Source organism: Phyllostomus discolor, chromosome 11, assembly GCF_004126475.2.
Source record: "Phyllostomus discolor isolate MPI-MPIP mPhyDis1 chromosome 11, mPhyDis1.pri.v3, whole genome shotgun sequence".
NCBI lineage: Eukaryota > Metazoa > Chordata > Mammalia > Chiroptera > Phyllostomidae > Phyllostomus > Phyllostomus discolor.
Window position 1 is genome coordinate 86732077 of NC_040913.2, and position 21921 is coordinate 86753997.

Below are 21921 nucleotides of genomic sequence, written 5' to 3' on the forward strand. Positions count from 1 at the left end.
ACACCACTTACACCTGCCCCACCTACTGAGTGGATGAGCCCCGCGCTTCCCGGGACGCCCCCCCACTCCTTCCCAACCTTCAGTCTCCCTTAGGATGGAGAGTCAGGTACCCGCTCTCCCTCCGGCAGCCGCTGCCCCCGGGGCGTGCGCCGCGTCCCCCCGCGGACCCCCGCCCCTACCCCACCGCGCTCGAGTGTTCGCGCGGCGCGTGGGGGCGCCCCACGTGCCAGCAACAGACTCACGAGCAGCCGCTTGTTGCTCCCGCTGCCGCGACGTGGGGAAGTGAAAATGAAATAGACTTTTCGAGAAATGATGAAAGCGGCCCGGCCTGCCAATGAGCAGCGGCGGCGAACTTCCGCACCTCGCGGCCGCCGCGCGCCCGCCCTCCGCCCCCCCTCGCGGTTGCACAAGCCTGAAACAAACACTGGGGAGGAAGGGCGGAGGGAGGCGGGCGCAGCGGGGCGGGGGGCGGGGGGATTTCCAGCCTCGGCTGCTCGGTTTCCTCTCCTTGTTTTGCTTTCGATCTGGACTGTTCTCAGGCAAGCCGGGGAGTAACTTTTAGTTTTGCTCCTGCGATTATTCAACTGACGGGCTTTCATTTCCATTTCACACACCCTAGCAACACTTAAATCTTGCGGAATTGCATTGGTAGCGTGAAAAAGCACACTCGAGAGGTAACATTTTTTTCCAATAATAGTTGTGACTGTGCGAGTGTGGTTTTCGTGAGGGCATGTTTGTGAGCACCGGAGGGGATGTGTGTGTGTGTGTGTGTGTGTGTGTCCAGATGGTCTGACATGATGTTTTGCAGACGGAGAACGCTGGGGCTCATAAATATTAATACCGATTTTTGGAGGAACAGTCCGCGCGGTTAAGGATCATCTGATTTTAGGGGAAGCAGGTTCTGCTGCTGTAGCTGCTGCTGCTGCTGGTGCTGGGGCTGCTGAGGCTGCAAGGAGGAGGAGGAGGTAGAGAGGGAGGAGGAGGAGGAGGAGGTCGGTGGAGGTTTAATTTCACTTTTGGATTTGCAGATGCGGAGAGGTGGCTCCATGGACACTGACCTGCTCTGTGTGACTCCGCGCCCCAGGTGTGGTGTGTGGGGGTGCAGGTCCGCCGGAGTCGGGCCTCCTTTTACAACAGATTGATCGTGTGCGAGTGTGTGCGAGTGTGTGCGTGTGCACAGACGCCGTCGCCCCCAGATCCGAGGCGGGGAGCGGGTCCTGCTCCGCGCCGGGCGGCGGCGCCTGTGCGGGCAGCCTCCGGCGTAAATAAGCAGGCACCCACCGTCCGCCGGGCTGCCCGAGCGGGGCTGGGAGAGGCGCCGCCCGCCGGGGCGGGAGGAAACTTGATGGGGCGCCCGCCCGCCGGGAGCGGGGAAGGGTCCCGGGCGCTCGGGCTCGGAGCCGGGCTGGGCGCCGGGCCTGGCCGGCGCGCCCGGCTTCCGCGGGGCTGGGCCGCCACCGCCGCCGCCGCTCGGGAGGGACGTCGCGTCCTCCTTCCCGTCGGCCAGCGCCCGGCCTGGCCGGGGGCTTTGTCACTGCACTTGTCCGGGCGCGCGGGGGGCTCTGGCGGCGCGTCCCGGGGGAGCGCCGCGCCTAAGGGTCATCTGCCCTGGCCGCGGCCTAGCGCCAGGCGCCTCCGGGTCCCCACGGGCGCCCCGGGCCGGCCTCGCGCGCTGGGCCTGACCCGCCTCAGCTACGGAGCGGGCGAGGTGGGGGCGGGGAGCCTCAGGGGACCGAGCGGTGCCCTGCTGGCACGCTGGGGGGCCCGCATCTCCTGGGGGATGTGGGGCCGCGGCGGGCCGGGGACGTGACTGCCCGCCCCACGCCCTCCGACCCCGCTCTGGGCGCCGTGGGGCACTCGCCCGCCGGCCGAATGTGGTTGGTGCAAAGCCGCGGCCGCCACTTCCTTTCCGCCTGGTCCGCCGGGCTCGTCCCCGAGCGCTGCCCGCCGCGGCCAGCCGTGGCGCTCGGCCGCTCGCGGTGCCACCGCCTGGGGGGTCGGTTCCGGAAGCCTTTGCAAGTTCTCAGGGCTGCAGGATGTAACTCGTTCTCCTTCCCAGGACACGCCGGCATCTCTCTTTGGCCCCAGGTCTTGGGGCATTTGACGCCCCCCCCCCCCCCCCCTTGCCCCTTTAGAGGGGAAAAGGGAAGGAGGCTGGCAGCCTGAGCTAGGCGCAAAGGCGGCGTTAACGCCGTTCGCCGGTCAGGGGCCGGGGTCGGGCGGCCTAGGCACGACCCCTGCTCGTCACCTGCGAGTGCAACTCCTGGGACAGGCGGCAGAGGTTGCCCCCTACTAGCGGCGTGGCTCGGGTTCCGCTCGTTGTTTCACCGCCCAGGATAGAGTTTGGAACTTGGGGACATTCTACCCGCTGCCCGCCGCCTCCTCGGTCTCCTCCCTCCAGCGTGGGCCGCGCTGGTTGTCCTTGGTTCCGTGGTTCGGGAATGAGAAAATGCAGAGCCGCCCAGTATCTGAGTGGCCTTGCGCCGCGGGCCGCCCTGTCGCTGGGACTCGGCCTGCTTTTGATGAATGGCTCAGGGAGGGTCGAGGAGAGGGACATTTCCTGTTGTGGATTTTCAGGAATCACCAAGGGTGCTGTCAAGCCTGCAGTCGTTTATTAGTGTTCAGACCGATTGCAAATAACGCCGGAACGTCGCGGCCGGCGGTTTCTGGTGCTCCGGGGCAGGTGCACTCAGGGGTCTGGAGACCCAGGGCGCCGGGCGAGAGCCTGGGCGTTAGGCAGATGCGCGCTCCCTCACCCGGCCTCGGCCTCGAGGGCGGTCCCTGTTGAACGTCATCGGGCACGGGGACTCGGGCTCCTCTGGTTTTCTCAACCCCCTGTCGTTCCTTATTTTTTTTTTTTAATGGAGAAAGGGGGAAAAGAAACCTAAAAAAAATCCATTTTTAAGGAAACTTCAGGAGAAGGAACATTTAGAATGTAAGCTGACATTTCTAAGGGTAACCTTGGACCATCTATTGATCGATGGTCATTTCGCCGTAATTAGTGAATGATTGTAGTTTATAACTCACCCTGTTGTGTAAGAAGTTAGATTTTGGCCTCCAAGATCAAAGAGTTCTTGGCTGTCGTGATTTGGAACTGCTTCTTAATATTAAACGTTTACATATTTCATTCTCAAAGAGTTGTCCTTTTTTTTTTTCCTGTTAACCTTGAAAAAGTAGAGATAATTCCACGTGTCTCAGATGGAATTACCTGTAAAATGTCATCATAATCAAGAGTAAGGGCCTGTACTTAAATCGGAAGCAAATCCAGGCAAACAAATGGTTGTCGTAAAGTTCTGACAGTTCTGTGAACTACGGCCCCATTTTTCTCTCAGCTTTCTGAAACGCTGCGTTAGGCAAAGACTTGATATACCGAAGCCAGTTAAAGATGTCTAAACTTCACAGTGGACAGTTTGGAACTTTGGGTGTGGCACATTCGATGTGCATTGAAATTCTCATGTTCCCAAGGATGTCGCCCTTCTATTCTCAGTAGTATCGAGTGTGAGCTCTATTGTTTTTAGAGAATTTTCACACAGTCCCCTTTTGATGGGGAACAGACCCCTGAAGTCTAAGTAGGGCGTGTGGGACATAGTTCCATTATGTGCTGTGCAGCAAAAAGGGCTTCCCGCGGACAAAGGCCTTTATTCATTTACTGCAGCTCCCTAGAACATTCGGCATGCCCCGGACACAGTGTTAGGCACTGTGGGGTCAGCCGGGAACAGGAAGACCTCCCCGCCCCCACCGGGAGCCCCTGGGGTATTGCATTCTAGTTAGTGAGCTGTCAGAACGCAACTAAAAAACAAATACAGTAATTACCACCGGGGGTTAGTTCTGTGGAGGGTAATAATCATACTTAACCGTATATCTGATGGGGTTGCTCTGGGAGACAGATAAGATACTGTGCATGAAAAGAAGGTCGTGTAAGTTACAGCTGTGTACCAATGTGTAAGGCACGCATTTATGCAATTCTATCAGATTATTGTTCATTTTTTAACTTATTTTTATTTTTTAATTTTACTTATTTATTTTTAGAGAGGGAAGGGAGATAGAGAGAGAGAAACATCAATGTGCGGTGGCTGGGGGTCATGGCCTGCTGGGGGTCATGGCCTGCTACCCAGGCATGTACCTTGACAGGGAATCGAACCTGTGACACTTTGGTTCGCAGCCCAAGCTCAATCCACTGAGCTATGCCAGCCAGGGCTAGATTATTGTTCATTTTTTAAAGTATGCTTTTTAATTTTTAAAAAGATTTTATTTATTTTTAGAGAGAGAAGAAGGAAGGGAGAAAGAGAGGGAGAGAAACATCAGTGTGTGGTTGCTTCTCAGGTGCCCCCCCCACTGGGGACCTGGCCCGCAACCCAGGCATGTGCCCTGACTGGGAATTGAACCAGCCACCCTTTGGTTCACAGGCCAGCACTCAATCCACCGAGCCACACCAGCCAGGATATTATTAGTAATTTTAAAAAGCCAGGAAATCCTGACTATGAATGAAACACTCAGTTTCTCTTGTAGAATTTTCAGCCGGAAGGGATTACTTATTCTGAGAATATATCAATAATGGTAAGACATTTAACGGGGAATATACATTCCTGTAAAGCAGCAAAGTATTTAACAATGAAATACGATATTGTCAGTCTTTTTTTTTTTTTTTTTTTGGTGAGAAGAAGCGTTAGGTGGTAGGTACTCATGGAGACCAAACGGTACGGAAATAGCAGTGGTCGGACCTGTGAGCACATGCTCCCTCCCCAGATCAGAAGCAGACCTCCCCAAACTCCCTGCGTGTTAGTGTGGATCTTCTCCGTCGTCGTTTCAGTCTCAGTTCGTTCTCTCTCATTCCAGCCAGGCCCTTAACTGACTTCAGTGTTTTGCTCTTAGATCTTTAGAGGGACTCAGTGAACTTGTATTTATTGAGTGCTTACTATGTGCCACTGCTGTGTCTGTGAAAACAGTGTGACTGCATATGTACAAGGAACTAGAATACATAGTATATGTTTACAGTAGCTAACATGAGAATGCATAAAGTAGTATATGAACATAATACGAATTTCTGTGAAGTTTAAGTTATCAGTAATAAAGTCGGTTCTTTCATCTATGTGGGGTGGGACACCCGGTGCCCTCCCACCTGGGGTGGGAGGTGAGGGCTTTCTGACCCCTCGGTGCGCTGTGTTGGGCCTGAGTGTGTGTGTGATCAGTCTTTGCCCCGGGCAGGGTTTCGAGGGGTCCTCCTGGTGAGAACGGGCACTCAGAGGCTGGATTAAATCTTGATGTTTCGCAAAGAGCAGTAAGTTATCCGTCGAATCTAGATTTAAGCCGGAAGCCACCGAGGGGAACACAGAGGCAGGACATGAAGCCCGCAGGTCCCAGCTCCTGGGGCCGAGGTGTGACCTTGGCCCCAGGCCTCCGCCGGGCCTTGCAGGCCTGGAGCAGGCGGCAGGCCCTACCGGCCAGCCTGTTACCTCCGGCATTCCCTTGTAGATGACTCCCCCCACCAGCCCAGCCTCCCGACAAACCGTCTGGGAGACGAGCTACGTGTCGGTAGGAAGGCGTCTCCTGCCCCTGGTGATCACTCAGAAACACGTGAGCCTTCCAGTCGCAGCTCCTGATGCTGCTCTCGAGAGAACTGGGGGCGTCCAATCCGGTTGATCGAATTCCAGCCCGAAAGGGGTGTATTGGACGTCCCAGGTGGCTGTTTTCTACGTAAGCACGTGGTCCTCTTAGGCTTTCTGAAGTTTTGGGACCAGCCCAGGGCCCTCCCCCGCCCTCAGTCACGTTTGAGTTCAGCCTGGGATTCCGTGACCCCGGGGTTGGAACTAGGGTGGTAACCTAGGGGTTATATTATTAAATGAGCGCAAACAGGGTGCCTTTATTTCATTTATTTATTTATTACCCATTTGTGATGGCCGGCCAAATCCAAAGCTCTGTGAAGTGGGGGTCACCTGAGGTCAACAGTCCAGAGGCCTGGAGCTGATTTTCAGCTCTCTTATTAACTGGCCAACCACTTCCCCTTTCTGGGCCTTAGTTTGCACATCTGTAAAATGGGCTGGCACAGTTCTGTGGTCTTTGGAGGGGACTCACGTGTGCATCAAAATCACCCAGGGGGAGGGGCTTCTAGAAACCACACAGGGACCTTCCCATGTGAGGCTCACCGACAGCCCTTCCTCTCCTTGCCTCTCCAGCCCTAAGGAGCACCCCCTGCCCTCCAGGAAGCCTCTGCCGCTCACCAGGGTGTCCTGGATCCCTGTCCCTCCCTGGATCCCCGTCCCTCATGTGTGTGGGCCAGCGCAAAGGTGGAGAAGCGCTGAATCCAGGCTCTTCTCCCAGAACCTAATCTTTGTGTTTTTCCATTGGTTCAGAGACTGCGTCAGGTTGGAAGTTAAGCAGAGGGGGCCTGTCGCCCACGTTTTCGATGGTGCTTTGAAGGGGGAACCTGTGGTCGCCCCTGTGGGCCCTCCCCACGTTGACCCTGCTTGTCCTATAAAAATGGCGGAACTGTTAGGGCTGAGAAAGTTTGAGTTTTCCATTGTGGAGAGGCTGGAAGGTCTTTGTGTTACGGGTCTGCCTCTTTGTCGAGGAAGGACGTAAAGAGTTGGGGGCTGGTTTTGTGTGTTTCTGTTTTGGCTTGTCGTCCCCTCTCCAATGTAGTATTTACCTTTGATAAGCAAGGACGAAGTAGAGTTGAACAAAGACGTCTCCGTGTGTCTCAGGCCCGAGATCCCTGTCTGATGCCCCACCTTTATGAGAAACAAGACCTTGTGGTTGTTTCCGAGGGTGGATTCGCAGCATTTTTATCTCGAGGGCAAGGCCCACTCAGTTCAGTACGCTATCTTAGTTTAGGATTCTGTGTGGTAAAGGGCTGTCCGGTTTTCATTCAACAAACACTTCTGAGAGTTAATTAATTACTTGCTGTGTAATTTTCACCAGTAACCCCTTCCCAGGCGCACATGGCAGTCGCTGCCGCCCGTGTCCCAGCATTTTGCTGCTCACACACCTAATGTGACCAAGGGCGAGATGGGCTTCCAATTTAATTTGTTCTTGTTGCTGAGCTGATGACCATCCGGGTTTTGTAGGATCCAAAGAAAAACCTTTCAGATGGAATGAAGACGCCGTCCTGGCCCCGTGGGCTGGGAACCCGAACGACTTTCCTGTGTCGTGGGGTCGGTCGGCATTTTGAGTGAGAAGGAACTGCCTGAAAACCGCTTTATTTCCAGGAGTATCTCACGGGTTATTTTTGAAGACGGCTGGTTTCTTGGTTGTTGTTGTTCTCCTCACCCCAGAGTTACTGAAGCGAGGAGGAAAATGACTGTGGTAGGAAGAGCGTCCCGCACCCGGGAAGGGCGCTGTGGGTGTGTGGAGCGGTGGGCACCAGTGGCCGGGGGCGGGGGGGTCATTGAACGGTGACCGTTGGCGGATGAGGTGGAGAAAACAGAGAATCAGGTGGAGAGTATACTCGGGCCTCCCGAACTCTCGAGGGAGGGAGGGAGGGAGGGAAAGGAGGAGGTCGGGCAGGCAGGCATTTGGTCTTGCCAGGAGCGTTGCGGGAAGCATTCGGGAGGTGGGGGAGGGCCAGTTGGTAGTCCATGGACAGGAGCTCAAGGGCACGTTGAAATGCTAGAGGACCCTCCACTGCTGACTTTGGAATCAGGCTTTTTTGTGCGTGGGATGCTGGCATCTGATGGGGAAACTGCTAGGCCTTGGCCAGCTTCACACAAGTGAACAGCAGGCTCTGAGTGGCTGTCACCGGGGCATGGCCGAAGCTGCCTGAGAGGTGGTGGCATTACAGCTGGAGAGCGTGGAGCAATGGATGCTCCAGCCAACCTGAGGCTCCAGACTGAATCCAGAATTGCCCTGGGAGGTGAGCCTGGGCCCCGAGAGGAAGGCACGCGTTGATAACAGAGGTCAGAGTGCCACACTGGCTCCCCTGCGCCCTCCTCTCTTCCTGCACTGTCCTTCCTGCTGCTGTTTTACTACGGTCAGGTCGTGGGAGGGGACTGGGAATCAGGGCTCCCAGAGGAGCAGGGAGCGGGCGCAGGCCGACGGTGAACCGCAAATGCCGGGACTGGGTCCTGCGGGTCCCTGACTTTAAAATACGTGTTCCAGGTCACAGATGGACCTTGTGCACTGACATTAACTCTCTGGAATTTTTAGTTTTATGTACGTGAAGTCGAAAAATGTTCAGCTGTCTGTTCCGGTAATTCCACTTCTAGGAACTTACTCACACGGAGTAACCAGAGATGGAACGAAGGTTTATGTACAAGGATGTTTCTTGAACTAGCTTTTGTTAGAGTGAAAACTTGGAAACAACCTAAATGCCCAGCGGTAGGGACACATTTAAGGGAAATACGGCACACCCAGACCATGAGGGTTACGTAGCTTACGAAATTCAGGGGCTGGCCTTGAACGATGGGAGAAGGCCTGTGTCATGTGTTGAGGGCAGAAAAAGAGGCTACTGGATTGTGACCTGAATTTTACTTTTAAAATGTGTGTGTATATCTGTGTATACATCATTTAAAAAACAAACCAACCTGGAAGAAAACATTTGGATGGTGGGTCTTTTTTTTTTCTTTTTTAAAATTTATTTATTTATTTATTTATTTTTAGAGAGGGAAGGGAGGGAGAGAGAGAGAGAGAGAAACATCAATGTGCGGTTGCTGGGGGTCATGGCTTGCAACCCAGGCATGTACCCTGACTGGGAATTGAACCTGCGACACTTTGGTTAGCAGCCCAGGCTCAGTCTGCTGAGCTACGCCAGCTAAGGCGGATGGTGGGTTTTTCAAAACCCTTCTTGAAACACTTGTATTTTCCACATTTAGTACAACAGCACTAAATATAAGCAGGAGAATATTCTCGAGCCGACTCTACCGTGTCCCACACGACCTCACCCCCGGTAAGTGCGAGAGCTGGACGAGCGCCCTGGCTGTGGCCGGCGAGGATGTTGCGCGTGCACGAGGCCCGTCCGGTGCTCTCTCTGCTTTGATGCGTGAAGCCAGGCTGGAGGGTGCGGGCTTCCCCGGCCCGAGACACGAGAAGGCCCCACCACAGCTCTTGCTGGTTTCATATCCTCGGATGGATCCTCGCTGCGGCTGGGGCCCACTGTCCCTTCAAGGCCTGGGAAAGGCCTGGGTGTTGTTATCCCACCTCGCGTAGGTCCTTGATGTGCGTGAAGGCTGCCCACGCCCAGGACCCCGGGGCAGGAGAAAAGAGTTCTCCACCGACCTGCACAGCCAGGTCGGCAGCCAGAGCGATGATGTGGCCGCGTTGGTCCCCAGACCCAGGTGGCGCTGTGAACACTGAGGGCCGTGCGTGTGGGCCGCAGTCTGTAGGTTCTCATCCTGACCCTTCGCTGCCACGTGAGCTTTTTACAGCTGGGGGTGTCCCTCCGGTCTGGGCCTCCTCTCTTTTCAAATAGACGGGCTTAGAGACATGGGTCTTCCTGGCACCTTGGGAACGGGGCCTAGGGACCCACCTGTAACCACGCGGCCCTCTTGAGAAGGTAGAGAGGTCAAGGGTGTGTGTGGATAAGGGCAATCCGTTTAGGCAAGTGGCTACAGATCCGATTTCTGCAGCGTGGGGAGCAAAACTGTTTCTAAAGGCAGTGAAGGCAGACCCTCCCCGGCTCAGACCTGCGTACTCCGAGTCTCAGTGGTGGAGGCGCGTCAGAGGAGCAGGGGGCGCTGGGCAGGGGGCGCTCGAGCAGTTGCGGCCCCTCCCCCTCCCAGCCGGTACCGGGGTCCTGCTGGAGAACGAATTGTGTGACTCATGTGACTCAGAGCAGGACTTCTGACTTTTCATAACTGGAGGAGCGTCTTACATTCATAATGTTTGCCTGAAGAAATTTTTAGAATACTTTTGATCCTTTTATAGGTGCTGAAGACATGTTTGGATTGTTCTGAGCCCAGGGCGGGGTGTAGCGGCTGGGAGCGCAGAGGCACGACGCCAAAGCACGGCCAAAAAGAAACAAAAAGTATTGATTGGCACAGGGGTGTCCAGCCCAAATACAATGCGAGCCACGTGTGTGCTTTTTAATGTTCTAGTAGCAATGTTGGAAAAGCAAAAAAGTAGGTGAAATTAACTTAATAATGTTTTGTGCTACTTAGTCTATCCAACATAGTGTCATTTTAACATGTCATCAATATAAAAACGTGTTGTTTTTTCATACCGAACCTTCAAAATCCAGTGTGTCTTATGTGCATAGCACATCGGAATTCAGCCCGGTTACATTCCAAGGCCACACGCAGCGGCCTCGTGGCTGCGGGCTGCCCTGGTAGACTGGGTGGGACTGAGGGGCGGGGCGAGGTGTGAAGAGCTGTGTGTGTGTGTGTGGGGGGGAGACGCTGTCCCGTGGGGACCGAACCCGGGAGCACCGCAGGGACGCGGAGTGGGAGCAGTGGGCGTGGTTACAACTGCCCCCACGTCCCTGTGCCTCCCTGGCGAACCTAGCCTGGTCTCTCCGGCCTAGAACGATAAGACGCTTCGCATGTCCTCAGAAGCAGCACACCGCGTGCGCCCCTCCGAGGGCAGTTTGCCGTGAGCATCGCGACTCTTTCCTGGCCTCTTGGGCTGCTGGGGAAATCGTCGATTCCTCCGGTTTTTCTGTTTAGAACACCTACGTGGCGAGTGATTTGAGAGCGAGGGTCGTGTTGGATTTCTTGGCACTCCCACCAGTGCTTGATACGCAGGGAGCCCTAGATAAATATTTGTTGATTTGATTTTTGGCTGTAAAGCAAAGTTTAGCCAGGGAGGCTGAATTCCAGCTCGGAATGGATGGCGCGGGTCCGCTCTGGGGTAGAAACCTAGTGGGGCGTGTGTAGAGCTCATAAGCACTGGAATTTGTCACTTTGTGTTAGGGGCTCAACGCGCACAGGATGAAAAATGGTTTGGTTTTTCTCCTTTGCACCTAGGCCTTTAAAAAAACTTTTATCAGTCCATTCCTTTGACATTTACGTTTCAGTGATACTAACGACCTTCTTGTGCATATAAATAAGCTATGTTTGCTGATAAACTGGAGATACACATTTGGGAGCTGCTGCGTTCTTAGGGGGTTAGTTAGTTATTAACAGTAACTGTTATTCACAAACTCTCCGCCCATAGCATATGTTCAGTAAAATTCTTTCGAAATCAAGTATGGCATGTTACAGTTGCCTTCATTTGTTCTCTCCGACTGTAATTGTGGGGTTGAAGCAACAAATTTACCCACGGAGCCAGGGCAATTTATTTTTACTGAAGCCCTACCGAAGAACTGCTTAGGTAGCATTTCTCTGCAAGATTAAATACGACCTTCACGGAGTCGTGTTAGCAAGGCCAGCAGCTAGAAAAATAAAGACTAAACCGAACCTTCAGCAAAAAAAAAAAAAAAAAAAAAAAAAGTTCCCAGCTGCTCAGTGGCTCGAAGCTGCACCCGATTTGCTCTCTTCCAGTGAAAAACACTCGAGTTTTTAGTTTTAAGTGAATTCTGGTCGGTTTGGGGGTTTGAAACCGACAGAAGAACGGGCAGGGATCATCTCACTTGCAAGTGATAATCTCGAAGGTAAATCCTGTCGGCGGTTTTCGGGAATCTTGTTTGTGCGGAGGCACCTCGCGCATGTGCACTGTTCTCCTGACCTTTAAAGTCGATGTCCCCGGGGCAGCAGGGTCGGAGAACTAGACGGGAGGCCGTGGTTCCTGCAGGACGCCCTGGGCACGCGGGGTGTTCCGGGTCCTCCGGAGGACCCACACTCGTGGGCCTGCTCCTCTCCCTCCTCCCTGTCACTAGAATGACAGTGGAAGCCTGGGGAGCCCAGAAGGGAGGCCCCCGTCAGGAATGTGGATGAACTGCTATTTCCACTTTGGGGGGCCGTCATGCTGGTGGTTCGAGCAGTCAGGATGGAGTTACAATGTTATAGGAGAGGATCTGCCTCTCTGACAGGTGCTTTGAGTGCGTTAGGCCTTTTTTTTTTCTCTTTCTTCAAAGGCTGGTTGCGATTTGGCAGATGGGGTAGAGGTGGTCCCTGAGCTGGACTTTGGATCCTTCATTCAGTCAATGATTGAACAGGTGTTTACTCAGGGCTAACTGTGTGTAGACGGGGACTTGAAAAGGTAAAAGAGCAACCAGCTTGGGCTGGAGTCGGCGCTCCGCATCGCTTACAGTTAGTTGGTCAGGGGCCTGATTGAGAAGCAGGCTGAGACGGAACCAAGCACAGTTGGTCCCTGGTCTCGGTCCCCGGGTGACTTTAGGGACCTGTGTTCTGGGGTTCTTCGGGGTCCTTCCGCAGGCCACGTGGGGTGTCTCAGGTGGTAGGGGGAACAACAGTGCTAATGTGACAGTTTTGGCCAACTGCACACATTTCACTTTCTAGAAGTCAGAGTCTTGATACAGCACCTCCGAGGCCTAAAACAGCATCCTGCGGTGCTGGCGCTGTTGCTGTTGCTGCTCCCCTACAGTTCCCCCACGTGTGGCGGGGCAGGTGGAGGTCAGCTGCGGCCTGGTGCCCTTCGACAGGCAGGGGACCCACGGGGGTGAGTCCCCATAGTCGTCTCCTCCCCTGCCCCCAGGGCGGTGGGCACGGGACCCGCAGCGCACCAGCAGGCAGGGCACTGCTGCTCCAGGTCCCCCCCCCCCCCGGCCCCCCGAGGTCGGAGGCTGCGCTGGCAGGCCTTCTCCTCCTGTGGTTTGAGATGACCTCGCCGTGAAGGGGAAACTGGCCCTTATTTAATTTTGAAAACCCATCCATCATTCACAGCCTGTGTGTGTGTGCATGTGCGTGTGTGTGTGGCCAACGAATGCTTCTCGTCGCCTAGAATTAAATAGTGATTATTATCGGTCACAGGACTGAAGGCAGCAGCGGCGGCGAGCGGAGAACTCACACGGGCGTGCCTAGCGCCTCATTTGTTGTCGCAGTACAGCCACGGCACACACGGTCCACCATTGCGGTCAGCTTTGTACGGTCCATCCGGTGGCATTCGGTGCGCTTACAGCATTGTGCGACCGTTGTCACCGTCCACCTCCAGAGCTTTGTCACCATCTCGGACAGAAACCCTGGGTGCACAAAACAGTAGCCCCCTTCCCTCCCCACGACACCGTCCTGCTGTCTGTCTCCGTGCGGACCTCACGGAGGTGGAACCGCACGGTACCTGCCCTTCTGTGGCGGGCTCGTGTCCCCCACCAGAGTGTTTTCCAGGTTAGTCCACGCTGTGGCAGGAGTCGGACCCCCCCTCCTTTGTAAGCCCGAATGACATCCCGCCGCTGTCCTCATCCGCGAGTCTGTGGGTGGGCGCCCGGGGGGTCGCTGCCAGTTGTGCATCTCGCCGGAATGAACTTTCGCGTGCAAGCGTCTGAGTTCTCGAGTGTGAGTCTGCTGCCCAGTGGGTCACATTGTGACGGTGAGTTTATTAACAGTTTGAGGAACCGCCAAACTGTCTTCCACGGTGGCTGTGCCGTTTACATCCCGTCAGGAGTGCACAAGAGTTCCAGGGTCTCCACATCCTCCCCAGAATGTGTCATTTTCTGTTTTTTTTTTTTGATAGCCATCTTAATTGGTATACGTGAGGATCTCCTTGTGGTTTTGATTTGCATTTGCGTAATAGCTGGAAATATTGAACATCTTTTCATGTGCTGCTTGGCAATTTGTGTGTCTTCTTTGGAGAAATGTTGATGCCAGTTCTTTGCCCATTTTTGAGTTGATTATTTGTTTGTTGTTGTTGTTGAGTTGTAGGCCCGAGTCATTCTTTCTGTGGGTTTCCAAAATGACACACTAGTACGGTCTGAAGAACTAATGAAAAGTCTCTCTCCTCACAGTATACGTAGCACGTGGCACAAACACATTTTTAAGATTTTAAGATGTTGGAATGCTGTTACGCACCTGCAGGGGAATTAAATTGTACTGAAGGAAGTGAGTCACTGTGGGTTGGTAATGGGGAATCATATCGAGATACTTAGCCCTTTCACAGAAGGTTAGAATTGGAGGTTTCCTTGGAGATCATAGTCAGCTCCTTCGCTTCTTCCGCTGGAGAAATCAGGGGACCTGCCCAGGGTCTTGTGTCCAGAGTGAGTACGCAGTATGTGTTGTCGAACTCTGTAGTAAAGAGGTCATTTGTATCCGTTGCATTTTGACTCCTGAAATTCCTAGCAGCGCTTGAGCACGGCAGTGACTCGATCACAGTGGCTGCTGACGTGGTACCCTCAGTGCTTGGGCTCGTGGAAAAGACCCCAGGGCTTGTCAGTGTCGCGGTGTCGGGATAAAAGGAAGTGAAAATGGTCTCAGAGCCACCGTTGCAGCAGGAGAATTCACACACAATGCCTTCAGTAATAGTTCAGTACTCGAGTGGATGAAAAACATGTATTGCTGTAATGAGAGCTGTTAGGGAAAATGAATAGAAACGTTCGTGTATTTATTGTGGATTATTGACAGAACCAGAAACCACGTATTCGTTCTGATAAGAGCTACGGGCGATGAAGAGATTCAGAGAAACGTTCTTGGTTTACTTCCGCAGCCTGCCCAACTTTCCCATTGCACGGTCCTTTCGAAAAGTCGGTCTTTCTTGAATCATACAGCCTGGCGAGGTAACGTAGGGATCACACCTAAGGACGGGCTGTAAATAATTGGGAAGAAGATACATAATGTCTGTGTTTGACACAAGGCGGAAGGGGAAGAGGAATTGCAAAAATTTTGTTCCGTTCAGGCTTGGGGCCAAGGCTTTAAAAAAAAATGTCCTGAAAGTTGGCCTCAAGCACCATGAAAACAAATAGGATGGTGATGCAATGAAGTCGAAGACTTATTTCTGCAAACAGGTATTTTAAATAAAATGCTCAAGGAGGATGAGTCCCTCCAACAGATTGCTGTGAGCTGTCGCGGCTTGCCCACAGCTGCGGAGGGGCAGAGCTGACGATTTCGTGTGCTCAGGGAGCTTCTCGTTGTGCCAGGCGGGCCGGCCGGGCGACAGTCACCTGTCGGAGGAGAAGGGACCACGTGTGTGTGCCTGAGAGAAGCGCAGCCCGGAACGGCTTCGGGAGGGAACTGAGAGGAGGTGCATCTCTGGCCTGAGAACTTGGTCGTGCTTCCCCACCGACCTGCCACTGGCCACGTGGAGGAGGGAGTGGCCTTTGGTGGCCTGTGGGTGAGCGGGCCTCTTCCTTTGAAGGAACAGCGAGAGCGAGCGAAGACACGGAGGGTTGAAACGCCTTCCTCTCTCAGTGCGGGGGGGGGGGGGCTCTCCCGTGTGGGGGCAGCAGACACAAGAGAGGAGGCGGACCCTGGGGGCCAGGTGCTGCCGCCTTCAGAGTCCCTGCGTTTACCAGGGAGGAAGGGCTTGGCTCTGAGGGTAGAGCAAGCTCTCCGGGGAGGCGGTCATTGAGGGTTTGGAGCCTTTGGCCCCTCACCTTTGAGAAAAGGGTTTTTGCATGGCGCCGCTGGCAGGTGGGTGCGTGCGGCGGAGCCGTGCACCTGCCGCCTTTACAAGGAGCTCCGAGGGGGGCTGCCTTCGCCCTTCCCGATGCAAGGGGGGCTGCGCTTCCACAAGGAACGAGGCCGGTCCTTGAAGTGCTCGCACACGTCTCTAGGGGGAAGTGACGCACGGGTACAAAAATATGTTTAGTGCTCTCTTTGGTGTGTTTGGATCTGGTTTCTAGAGGGAGGTGATTGTGTGAATAGGTATGCAGTACTCAGGTGAGGGGGAGGCAGCGACGGCTCTCTTGAATTCAGAGGAGGAGAAACCCGAGTCAGGGAGCCGAGAGGAGGGCCAGGTGCCCGGAGCACCCCCACCCCCTGTGGCGCAGCACGCATTCTCAGGACAGGGCGTCCCGGTGGCTCGGAGAGGGCTTGGGTCCTGCTGGCGGCTCAGCAGCGGGCCTGGCCTGCTGGCTGGGGAGGCTCCTTTGCCCAGGCAGGAGGCACGCTTGGCGAGGGACACCCTTGGAGGGTCGGCCCCTGGAATGGGAGTAGGGTCAGGCCTAAGCTGCAGGGACTCCGGAAGCCCAGAGGGAGCCAGTGGCACCTGTACAGCGTGACTGGGGCGGGAACAGCGTCACCCCCAGGTGTGGAGGCGGAACGGTCAGCCGTCCAGCTGTGCTGGTAGCGTTGGTTGGATATTTGCTGGGCTCTTCACTTCATTGTCGGGATAAGGTTTGAAGGTCCTATTCGGACGCTCTGGGTAGTTCATTGCCATATTTCAGTATACCACGTTTTGCATCTGTTCTCAGTGACTGCATTCTGGACTCATTATAATATACATCAGAGGGCCTGTTGTGTGAGGGCTCAGCAATGCCCAGGACTCGGTGAGTGTTGGTTGAGTTCAATCACAACGACTGGCCCAGTTGTCCGTTTGTCATTTCCCTGTGCAGACGTGAACCCCTCCATTGTACCTTGGAGCTGACAGGGCCCGTGTGCCAGGTTTTCCAGGGAGGGACAGGGCTGGAGAGCAGTCGGGAAGGCCAGCGGCCACTGTTGAGACTCCCTGGGGTGCTGTCAGACAGCAGGACCCTGCTAAGGTGCCGGTCCAGCTGTTTCTCAGCCACATGCCCCCGAGTGCCAGGGGCACAGCGTCTGGTGTTCCCGCTGGTTCGGACGTGCCGGGCACACTCCCGCCCGGCCGGCCAGCTGTCACTCTTTTGTGTGGAATGTCTTTCCTTCTCTACCACCTGAGCATCTCTTCCCTTTCCGGGCCCAGTTCCAACGCCCCCTCTTCTTTGAAGTCTTCCAGAATTCTCTCCCTCTCTTCTGGGCTTTTATATAATATAGCGAAACTCCCCCAACATGCCTTCCAAAAACTTCACCTGTGTGAGATGCACGGCCCCATCAGTTGTGAGGCCAGTGAAGTGGGGGCCGGGGGTGAGTCTGGTGCAGAGAAGGAGCCAAGACCCCGGAACCGTGTTCCGTTTGCATGGGGTACATGTGCCATCAAGGGCGTCGTCTGGAGGTTCAGCGTCCTCGGCTTGCTCCCGCGCTGTCCGAGTTGGGCCGCAGCACCCTGTGTTAGAGGGGCCGTCTGTCTCGGTGCAGACCCTTAAGGACAGGGATCACGTCCTCGTCTTTGTACCCCTCCCCCCACCCCCGACCCCTGACCCCCCAGAGATGTTCCTGGTGCTTGGCGCAGTACTTGGCTCAATAAGATTTTTTTTGAATAAAATAGTGAATAAGTACAATTCGAAAGTTCGTTGTCATACTGAGCCTGATTTGCCTGGAAATGTCTTGAACGTAGTAAAAAATCATTCTTTTTTATGTTGCGTGTTTTTGCAATCATTTCCCCCTGTTTGTTTATCACTGGCTTATAGTAAGCTTTACCCATCACAACATGAGTTCACATAATCCGCCTTTTGTCCCCCACCCCGTGTCTCCCGTGGGTTCTAGAGGAGACATTCACCCACTCTCTTAGTCACGACCACACATTGTAGGCGAGGTGCTGAGCTGGATGTCTGGGGAGGTCGGAAGGTGAATGAGATGGGGCTCCCGCCCCCCGGGCCTCTGTGCGGGGGTGCGTCTGTGTTCCGGAACCGGAAGCTGTGAGCCTCTGCTGTTTGGAAGGAGGGGGGATGCAGCGGGGACGCAGTGAGAGGTTGTTGGGGCAGGGCCGAGTGACGGTGGCTGCTAGCCCAGGTTCTGTTCGGCGGGTGCTGTGGAGCCACTGCAGGATGCTGACGGGATGTGGCGGGAGGATTACCCTGGCAGCACCGAGCAGAGCGGAGAGTAAGCTCATAATATTCCGGGACACGGACCTGGGCACCCGCCTGTCCCTTAGGGAGGGAGTCTGCGTGGCCCGCTCTGCTGCGGGGTGGGGCACGGGCTCTCCTGTGGGAGATCTCTCAGTGGAAGGCTGAGGGGGGACCGCAGCCACCGCCCCGTCCTTCTGCCCCTCGCAGAGACCCTCCTGTACGTCGTTCTTGCAGTGGCTCTGCCAGGCTGCTGTTAGGACGTCGTCACAGATGAGGAGACGAAGAGTTGGAGGAGACGTAGGTTGTGAGTGCGGAGGTTCGAATCCAGGTGTGCTTGACGCCACACCTGAGGTCTCTCCAGGACAGGGATGGGCCCGGTGTGGCCCTGGGAAGGGCCGGCCGGGCGGCTGGAAATCGTGACACTGCGGTGAACGCCAAATGCAATTTCTAGGTGCTGTTGGGAACTTGCTCAGCCGCAGTAAGGAACATCTAAACACTGCTGAAGGCCGTTCTGCCGTGTGCCGGGGAGAGATGGGGTTTTGCTTCACAGGTGTTCCCGGACGCAGCAGAATGGGTTAGCAGTTTCACTGTCTTCTCTAGCTGGAATCCCTCGGTAGTCAGGGTGGGTCGTCGCAGGGGTGGAACCAAATTCCCGAGCGCCGCAGTGCACGCATTTACAGTTTGTGCGCCTGATCTGCACATAAAAAGTCGAAGTGGATGGCTGAGTAGTAATAATCATATTAGGTAACTTTCTAAATGTTTTTGGAGAGGTTCCTGGCGGAGGGGACCACTTGAAGGAAATCCCCCCCAGGGTAAGGGGCAGCAACGGCCCAAAGGAGGCGTCAGGCCCCGCCCGTGGCTGTGGCGTGTGCGCGAGGGAATCCGTTACCCTCACCCAGGGGGAGAGGTAGGGCGTGCCCGTGCCCTTCAAGGCCGGCCTTTCCCCAGTAGCTGCTGCTTTGGGCGGCTCCCTTTTGAGAGGGCACAGCGCACCCGCAATGGGTTTGGAAACGGGCGGCACCGAAGAGTTTTGTCATTTCATGCAAATGGGTTTTCTTGGAAGGTTCCAGTGTGCTGGCCCTTCTAAGAACCACTGTCACTTGACTTTTCAAGCTCAAGGGCCTAAAGGCATCGCCATTTCCTCTTTCCCCGTCCTCTCGTCTTCTCCGTGTTCCTGGTGGGACCAGACGCAGCCCCGCTGATGGGCTGGCCGTGCAGAGGGAGCGGAAGAGAGGCCTTGGGTGACCCGAGCAACTCAGGTCCTGCCCACGGCCTGCCGCACCCCTCCCCCGCCCCAGGCCACTGTGCGTGTGTCATCTGTCCATGTGGTTGGCCACACCTTGCTCACACACACACACTGTCTCCTCTCACTGTCCCCATACTTCCCCAGTGTCCTTGAGGACCAAGATGTCTTTTCTGGGCTTCCAGACTGCTGACTTTGATGGGTGGGTCCAGGGATGCCAACCTATCCGAGGAAAGAGGGACAGTCTTTGTTTTGTTTTGTTTTTTAAAGACTTCATTTATTTATTTTTAGAGAGGGGCGAAGGGAGGGAGAGAGGGAGAGAGGCATCCTTGTGGGAGAGAGAAATCAATCGGTTGCCTTTTGTACCCACCCCAGACCGGGGACCAAACCCACAACCCAGGCATGTGCCCTGACCGGGAATCGAACCAGCGACCCTTCACTTTGCGGGACTTTGCCCAACCGAGTGAGCCTCCCTGGTAAGGGCAAGAGGGGCAGTCTTAAATGAACTGTTCCCTTAACTCCCGAAAGGCGAAGCTTTGTCTCTCAGAGTTGGCTTTCCTCTCGACCTGCAAAGGGGGTCTCCCAGGACATGCTGAGTCAAGGACACACAGGGCTCCTTCTTTTCCCCTTTTCCACATGGGAAGAAGGTCTGAACATGAGGCGTGAGCTCGAGTCCATATGCTCTGAAATCTGTGCACGGTTCTTGCTTTGCTGAGTTGCAGAATCCGGTGTCATCTAGGAACTGAGGCCCCAGCGTGATGTCACATTTCTGGAATGTTCTTAAAAGTCCGTCTACCCTTTTAGGTCCTTGTTACCTTTGGTGAATTCTTCCAGGAAATGCTCTTAAGAAGGCGATGGATTTAAACATGCTGTTAGATTTTCGTAACTGAGGTGTATCTGGAAAGTAATTTATCTGGGCAACTTCGTCAGTCTTTCTCTTCTTTTTTATAAGACAGGATATTATATCTGTATCTGCATCAGAGTTAATGATCATTGAAATTTGTTTGTTTGTTTGTTTGTTTATTTTCAAAGGGAGGGGAAGGGAGAGAGAAAGAGAAGGAGGCAGTCAATTGGTTGCCTCTTGTGAGCCCCCAGCTGGGGACCTGGTCCACAACTGAGGCGTGTGCCCTGACTGGGAATTGAACCAGCGACCTTTTGGTTCACCGGCTAGTGCTCAATCCACTGAGCCACGCCAGCCAAGGCAAAGTTTTTTTTTTTGTTTTTTTTTTTAAGAAAACATGCATCCCACATGATTAAACTCCTTGGGAAACAGTCCTAGAAGTGATAGGGCTGGGTCAAAGGAGGTCATTTAAGATCTTTGATACCGACCACCAAGCTGCTGTCTGGAAGTTTTGTGCCTGCTTCTACTCCAGCTGTAGAGCCCGTGAGACAGGAAGCACTGTTGTCGCTGTCTGACCTGTGTCTTCATCCCATCCCCGCGCAGCCCCTGGGGACAGACAGGTCAGCAGCCCGCCCAGGGCCACACTGCTGGTAAGTGACAGAGCCAGGCTTGGGAACCACAGCCCTCCACGCTGCCCCCCCTCGCTGCTGCCTTTCCTGCTCTGTCGCTTCCTGCCCATGGGGCTGAGGAATTAAAAAAACGGGTCTGCCGGGATGAGGCCCTCTCTCCCCACTTGGAGTCCCTGGCTGTGGATCGGATCTCTCTTTAACGCTCGTTCTCCATTCATCCAATAGGGGCAGAAGGGTTTCCTGAGGCAAAACCTGGGTCTCTGCATTCTTGATGAACCTTGGCAGCGTGCCTTAAGAAAGAAGCAGCAGCCCTTTCAGAGGTCAGCCCTGTTCCTCAGTTCTTCCTTCCCCCGTTCCGCTGCCTGGGGCTGAGGAGGGCGGAGACCAGGTCTAACCTTTGTGATGCTCTCCCTGCCTGATTCACTGAGCTGTTGTGGAACCGTGCCTGCTGGGGGTGGGGGGTCTCACGTGGTCACCAGCATCCTGGTTGGGGGTGGGGGGAGGTCAAGTAGAGATGGGAAGGTTTTACAAAGTTTTGCTTAGGGATTTTGGGTTTTAAGCCCATGCTTATCTTTGCTGCTGGATTGGGTGAGATGGATCACTTTAAAAAAAAAGTGTTTTCTTTAGTGAAGCCCTGGGGTCATACAGCGTCAAAAGACTTCCTCTTTTAGGAAAAGCCCCAGACGGCTACTTAGGTCCCAGTTCCATTCCAGTTTGTGGGGGATTTGTATTCTTAATAGCGCCTCTTCCTGTACAAAGACCTGACCGGACAGAAAGTGTTGGGGAACGCCACACCTCCGACCGGTAGGCCTGGGGGACTTTGACACTCCTGTTCCCGAAATGTTCCAGACACGAGGAAGCAGATGTCAGAACTAGCTTTCTGTCCAAGTGCAGGTTGGGAAATCCACCAGTTTTCTAATGTTCACGTTGGTGGACCCAAAGGGCACACGGTGGTGAGTGCTGTCTGCTCCGGGGTGAAAGCCTCTTTTCAGACCCTTGTTTTCATGATAATGGAGCTGCAGCATGACAGAGAATCAGCCTTGGGGCAGACTGAGCCACAGCTTCCTGCTCTTCCAACTCGCCAAATAGCACTTACCTGAGGGTTATGGTGAGGGTTAAATGAGCTAACGTATAGAAAGCTCAGAGCTCAGTGCTAGGTGCTCTGCAAGCCATCATGGCTGTCATTATCCCCACTGCCATCCGTAGCTCCTGGGCAACCGGGGGACTGCTCTTCTGGGAGCAAGTTTTGCCTTCTTTATGCATATACTTATGAACAATTCAATTCAATGCATGTGATGTAAGCGCTGGTTTAGAGCCTGGGGGCTCCTTCACCTTGACCACCCCTGATGCACGTGACCAAGGGTCTCCAAACTGAATTTCTGCCCAGGTCCCGTGAGCGTTCGCTGTGTGTCCTCCTCCCCACACTGCAGTGACGCCTGGGCCCTTTCGTGCAAAACTGTTTTAAGTGGTTTAAGAAAACGGAGGAGGGAGCCGTGCCGACGACTCCCGTGTGCCTTTGCGTTTGGGCCACGACACGCAGTCTCGGCGTTGCAGGTCCTGGTGCCCGCAGAGCAGTGGGGCTGACGTCATG

At 54.7% G+C, this 21921-nt stretch overlaps 1 protein-coding gene across 2 annotated transcripts in view; it reads left to right on the plus strand.

The window, feature by feature from the left end:
• Positions 1 to 458: 458 nt before the first annotated feature.
• IRF2 (interferon regulatory factor 2) overlaps positions 459 to 21921 on the plus strand; it is a 75898-nt gene continuing 54435 nt past the window's right edge. The window contains exon 1 of one of the 2 annotated variants that reach the window (XM_028526845.2): positions 459 to 674. The gene's annotated coding sequence lies outside the window, so the exon portion shown is untranslated. Of the gene's footprint in view, positions 675 to 1020; positions 1085 to 21921 lie in introns of those variants that run through there. The other variant, XM_036011765.1, reaches the window with a different exon arrangement.